At 38.6% G+C, this 6,890-nt stretch overlaps 1 pseudogene; it reads right to left on the bottom strand.

Moving 5' to 3' along the window:
- Positions 1 to 1,463: 1,463 nt before the first annotated feature.
- On the bottom strand, positions 1,464 to 2,509 carry LOC114094870 (interferon-stimulated 20 kDa exonuclease-like 2 pseudogene; annotated as a pseudogene).
- Positions 2,510 to 6,890: the final 4,381 nt, after the last annotated feature.

The following is a 6,890-nucleotide window of genomic DNA, read 5'->3' as shown; positions in this document are numbered from 1 at the left end:
TATATGACAACAATAGGTTTTAGGCTAAAATAATATTGAGAGCCTTGCCTATCCTCTATGAAACACTTCTGAATTGAGCCTTAAAATCTTAATGGATGAAGTTGGAGCATATAATGCTAAGTGAAGTTTGCCAATCCCTAAATCCCAAATGCAGAATGTCTTCTCTGATTTAAGGATGCTGATTCATAATGTGGTTGGGCGGGGGAGATGAAAGGATTAGATGAACTCTGGTAGGGAAAATGGGAGGGAGGGTAAGGGAGCGGGCATTGGGGTAGAAAAAATGGTAGAATGAAATAGACATCATTACCTTAGATATATGTTATGACAACACCAATGGTGTGACTCTACTTTTTCTACAACCAGGGATATGAAAAATTGTGCTCTATATGTGTAATATGAATTATAATGCAATAAAATAAAACTAAAAAAATCTTACTTCTATGAAACAATGATTATGAAATCCAGGTAAGACTGAGAATTGGCAAGGGTGAGCATCATTTTTAGAGAATATATTGTACTAGAATAGAAGCTATACAAGGGCTGAGATTTTCATTCTTTTCTCTTTTTTTTTCCATTATAAAAATTTATCAAAGAGATCATCTGAGTTTTAGACATTTGGTTTAGCAAGATAAAAGACTAAAAACAAAACAGAAAACAAAAACATTAAAACCAGGTTAACTCATTTTCAACCTTCTAAGTAGAACCTAAATTAAATAAATCCTCTACTATTCTAGGTAAGAGACTGCTTTTCTAAATCAGAAAAGTTGATTTCTAACCTACACTCTTACCTCACTGTCTTCTAGCCTTAAGAACAAAACCTCACTAATAGTGGCTTTTCTCAAAGTTGGCAGGTGGCACCCTAGCAGGCTGGATGCAGACTCTGCAGCAAAAGCAGGGTCTGGGATACACAATGTGACCACACCATTCTGTATCCAATCAGGAAACTTTTGAAAGTGAAAGGAGGCTGTTAATTACTTGAGAATAAAAAATGCTGGGCATGGGAGCACAGGCCTCCAGTCCCAGAGACTCAGGAAGCCGAGGTAAGGAAGATTGCTGGGGCCCAGGAATTTAAGGTCAACCTGGACGACCCCCCAACCCCAACATGTCTCTAAAAAACAAGAGACTTACAGCCACCCTAGTGATAAGGCAATGTGGGAAACTACATTTCCCAGTATGCCCTGCCCTGGAAATCAAAAAGCCTGACTGGCACAAAGCACCCTGGGACCTGTGGTTAGCACCATATAAACAAGCTAGGGCTGGATTCTGATGTGAAGGTCTCCTGCTTCCATGGGACACTTAACCAGATACAGGACACAAGAGCTGAGGTGAGATTTCGGTGGATATTAGGTCTGGAGTGAAGAGTGTCTCCCCAGGTGTGTCTCTTCACAGGTGTGAAGCAAGCAGGGGCAGGCATGGACCTGCAGCCCTGTTTCTCCTGGGTGCGGCCTGTCTCCCCACAGCTGCTAGTTTTTCGGGAGATCCTGGGCCAGGTGTTGTTGAGTGGGAACTCAACTTCAACCAGCTTGTACAGCTCCGTGGTTGTCTGGGCGTCTTCCACAGAGGAATGGCCTTTCCCAACCTGTATGTCCCGGGGTGGCAGTTGCTTGGTGAGGCGCTTCAGAGACATGGTGGCATTCTCCAGACAGTTGGCCTTCCAGTTGAGGAGGGGGATTTGGGAGGTGTCTCGGATGAGGGACTTGGGGTGAAAGTACTGTAGGGCTTTGAAGTCATTGTGGATGGCATGTCCTACCACTATCTTCCTGAAGAGTATCTTTAAGATCTGGCTCTGAATGGTCTTGAAGGGTGTAGCATTCGCCATGTGCTTCTTGCAGATACCGCTCCATTTGGTCCCGTAGTCCACAATGTGGCAGGGTGGAAGGATGTACTCATCATAAAGCACATCTCCATCATAGTTGACAATGCTACATCGAGCCAAGGAACTAACATCCCCTTTGGGTCCTGTGCCCACCATCTCAAAGTCAATTGCCACCATCTTTCCTGGAAACTTCTGGGATATTCCAGAGCACTTACTCTCTGAGCTCTGGTGGAATTCTGTGTGGCATTGTTCTGAGGAAAGTTCTTCTTCTGGGGGGTCTTCTTTTGGGAGCAAGTTGGGCGGCTCTGAATCTTTGAAAGGGCACTCTGGAATTCCCCCAGCAAATCTACTTTAGCTGTAACAGAATTAGCCTTCTTTGAAGGAGCAGGGGTCAGCCAAGACACTGAAACTTTCTTGTCCAGGGACAATCCTGACCCACTGCTGGATGCAGCTGTGTTCTTTTTTGAAAGGGAAGGGATCTTGCAAGTGCCATCCTCTCTCACATTTTCCCCTTTCTTTGGAGGTTCTGAGTGTAATTTAGGCACCTTGCTAGGGGTCTGCTTCTTTTTATTGAGAATGCCCCTCTGTTCCAAGAGCCGCCGCCTCTTAACAAACTTGGTGCTTGGCATTTCCTTCCAAAGCTTTTTTGGGTGGAGATCCCCCAAAATCCAGATTCAGGAGTATTGCAGACATGAGGGCAGTGGATGATGGGAGAGCAGTCAGGATGAGTGGCTCATGGATAGGAAGAGGATGAGGGGCTCGTTTTCTAATGAATCACATTGTCCAACGTGAGAAGGTTTGCAGAAAACCCTGGGGGAAGAAAGCGATCCTGGTACCTGCACCCATAGGCCTCTAAGATGGGCCCCTCTAGGAATGGAAGCGTGCAGAGCCTGAGGCGGAAGTCGGTGCGTGCTGAGGAGCCCCAGGACAGCAGGCGTGCAGGTTGGAAGGTGTGAGGGCCCTGGCGCGCGCCGCAGCGCCCGATTTTCATTATTTTCTCTGATGCATTTTTACTTCCTAGATCCATACATAAAAATTAAATGGATGAAGAATTTTGTTTTCAATAATTCACATCATAATTGGTAGGGCAACTAAATACAGTGTCACTGCTTACTTTATTATAGAATCATTGGGGAAATTTCTTCAACTATATAATTATCTTCTATACTCATTTCTTAAATACTAGTGTTTCAATCTGGACACAGTCTTTCACTGTGGGAAGGAAGGGAGTGACTGTGCGAATACAGTGGTGGTATCACGGGAAGGATTATTCAACAGCTACTTTGTGTTATATAATCTCAAACAAATTATAAAAGAGGTTTAGAAAAATAGATAAAGTCACTCATGGAAGCTCTGGAGAACGTTTTTGTTCTGCATAATATGGAATATATAATATAAATTTTGGGAATTATTGATTAAACAGATCCAGTGGTAGATTTTAATAATGAAGTCTTCAACTCATTGACAACACAGTACCACTGCCTATCTTGACAAAGGTAGTATATAAAATATAACATTTTCATTATCACGTTAAGGAGGGGCTTCCTAGTCCTGCAGCTGTGTACTTAAAATTTAGTCATGCCATCTAAGAGTAGCAGCTTTATAAAAATGGCTGGTGGTTACCAAATATGCAAACAACAAGGTAAACTTACATCAAATTGAATTTGTCTTTCAAGAAAAGTAAACTCAATTACAAATCAATCTTATGTGATCTGCTATATTTGAGAAATTGAAGTACCACTGGATTTTTACCAATTATATTTACAAAAGGACATGTGTAAAGCAAGCAGAACATTTAAAATAAACATCTATTTTACCAGTGACAAAGCTTGAGAGTTGTCAAAATCAGAAGACTTAAGACAGAAAACTGTTTTATGTTCAATATAGTTATGTGAGATAAATTAGGATTTATAGAGATGGAAATAAGTTTCTTTATTTCCACTACTAAAAAAATATGTATGGATTTTTATAATAGAATCTGTCAGTTGTCCTAAGTGCTGGTCATCTCACTTGGACTGCTGAGAGAAGTAGGGGGAAATTTTCCTGTCAAAGCGTTCATTGTGATAGGGTAGGATTGGAAGACTATTACTAATGTCATGTGCAATGATTTTAAAAAAGCTCCAGTTTTAATCCCTCCTGGCTTTATTGAAAGAACTACCAAAGTGACATAGTGTCTTAACCCACAGGCAGATTTATTAGAGTGGAAATCTCTTTTGCTTTGTATTTAATTAGCTTAGTCTGTGGAGGGAACCTGGTAGCAGGGAAATCTCTCACTCTGACACAGAACATTGAACAATGAACCATACTTCAAACTCCTAAGAGAGAAGCAAGGACATTCTAATAAATTAACTACTAAGGAGAAATATGGCTATCTGATCATATCTGTAGAGCAAGAACCTATTATTACATCTTTATCACCTAATTCAAGAGCTTCCAGTTGCCTGCTTTTGCTTGGGACATCAAACAGGAAAACAAAATAAATTGTGATATGTAAAGTTGTTGGTATTATTATAATAATCTACATTCACATTTTTATAAAGCTTGACTATGGAATACTGAGCATAGTTAATTTGCATGTATTAATCCATAATTTTAGTTCTTGCAAAATCAATAACAAAACTGTGTATAATACATCAAATGACTTAATATAAAAACTTGATCCATAAAGTAGAAAAAACAAAAGACTAGCCTCATTTTTTTTGATCTCATCAAATAATTTCTTGCATTTTTTTACAATTCATAATGAGCATAGGTCAAGAACTCTGTTTAGTACATAAGAGAAAAATAATTTGTTCATAGACAAAATAATACTCATAGAAAATGTGATAACCTGATATCTTTTTGAAAAAAAAAAAAAAAAACATTTCAGGAAAGAGTTTTAAATATGTGTTATATAAAACCTTTTTGGATTCTCAGTGTCATTGTGGAAAAAAATATGTTTGATTAGCACAAATAAACATTTTGAGCATTTGAGAAAGAAAAAAAAAAACACTGAATAGTAGAGAAAGAGCCTTTGATATATATAAGATTATTTATATTGAGTGAAGTTTCAGAACACATGAAATAGTGATTGAATCCAATGTTATCTCAGTTAAAATGTTAGCAGTCTACTTTGTTGACAAGTGCGATTGTTGTATTTTAAAATGGAAAAAAGCAAATATAGTCAAGATGATATTAATGAATAACATATTTGTAGGGGGTATAAGACCATGAATAAAGATGTCTTATAAAGTTATAATTAAGAGATTCTAATATTATACTAAAGATATGTAATTATATTATCAAGGAATAGAAGAAAAACAAAAATCAACCCCAAATCATAGACATAAAAATCACAGATAGATTAAAGCTCTTGATGCTAACTAATAAAATGTCTAAAGGATATCCTAGTAAAAATTTTTGTGGTTTTAGAATTGGAAAATGTTAGTTAAAACTTTCTACAAATACGTAACCCTAAAAGGATAATTTCTACATTGGCCCTAATTTATACTGATTCCTTTTTTAAAAAGTGGTCTCATTAGTGATTCTAAAAGCAAAATAGAAAGAAGGAAAAGTGTATATGTGTGTGCGCACGCACATCATTACCATCAGGAACATTAAAATGAAAACTAAAATAAGATAACTATACATACTTATTCAATTTCTATACTTTGAAGACAGAAAATGCTAAGTGCTGACATGGATGTAAAGTAGCTGGAATTCTAGCACTCTCCCAGTGAAAAAAATTGAAAACTACTGTTGAGCTTATGAGGGGTCATTCTCACTCATAATGTATGCATTTTTATATATATAACAAAAATTATAAGAATTTTCACGTGTGCGAGTCGGGGGCTTGCATGAAAGCCGCCTGGCGCAATGAAGGTGAAGGTGGGATCCCGAGGCCTCTTCAGTCCACCGAGGGAGCACCACCGTCCTGTCTCGCCCGCTGAGCTGGGGAGGTGGAGCACTAGCGCACGTGTTAGGACCCCAACAATGGTGAACTATGCCTGGGCAGGGCGAAGCCAGAGGAAACTCTGGTGGAGGTCCATAGCGGTCCTGACGTGCAAATCGGTAGTCCGACCTAGGTATAGGGGTGAAAGACTAATCGAATCATCTATTAGCTGGTTCCCTCCGAAGTTTCCCTCAAGATAGCTGGCGCTCTCGCATGAGAAACTGAAAAGAGACCAGCCCAGGACCAGATGGGTTTACAGCAGAGTTTTACAAAACCTTTAAAGAAGAACTAATACCAATACTTTTCAAGCTATTTCAGGATATAGAAAAAGAGGGAGAACTTCCAAATTCATTCTATGAGGCCAACATCACCCTGATTCCTAAACCAGACAAAGACACTTCAAAGAAAGAAAACTACAGACCAATATCTCTAATGAACCTAGATGCAAAAATCCTCAATAAAATTCTGGTGAATCGGATACAGAAACATATTTAAAAAATTGTGCACCATGATCAAGTAGGATTTATCCCTTGGATGCAAGGCTGGTTCAATATGCGGAAATCAATAAATGTTATTCACCACATCAATAGACTTAAAGATAAGAACCATATGATCATCTCGATAGATGCAGAAAAAGCATTCGACAAAGTACAGCATCCCTTTATGTTCAAAACTCTAGAAAAACTAGGGATAACAGGAACATACCTCAATATTGTAAAAGCTATCTATGCTAAGCCTCAGACTAGCATCATTTTGAATGGAGAAAAATTAAGGCATTCCTTCTAAAATCTGGAACAAGACAGGGATGCCCTCTCTCACCACTTCTGTTCAACATAGTTCTCGAAACACTGGCCAGAGCAATTAGACAGATGAAAGAAATTAAAGGCATAAAAATAGGAAAAGAAGAACTTAAATTATCACTATTTGCAGATGACATGATGCTATACCTAGCAGACCCAAAAGTGTCTACAAAGAAACTATTAGAGCTAATAAATGAATTCAGCAAAGTGGCAGGATATAAAATCAACACGCATAAATCAAAGTCATTCCTGTATATCAGTGACAAATCTTCTGAAATGGAAATGAGGACAACCTCTCCATTCACAATATCCTCAAAAAAAAATAAAGTACTTGGGAATCAAC

Source organism: Marmota flaviventris, chromosome 4 (assembly GCF_047511675.1).
Source record: "Marmota flaviventris isolate mMarFla1 chromosome 4, mMarFla1.hap1, whole genome shotgun sequence".
Lineage (NCBI taxonomy): Eukaryota > Metazoa > Chordata > Mammalia > Rodentia > Sciuridae > Marmota > Marmota flaviventris.
Note: the sequence above shows the minus strand (reverse complement) of the source record. Positions and strands in the feature narration are given on the sequence as shown.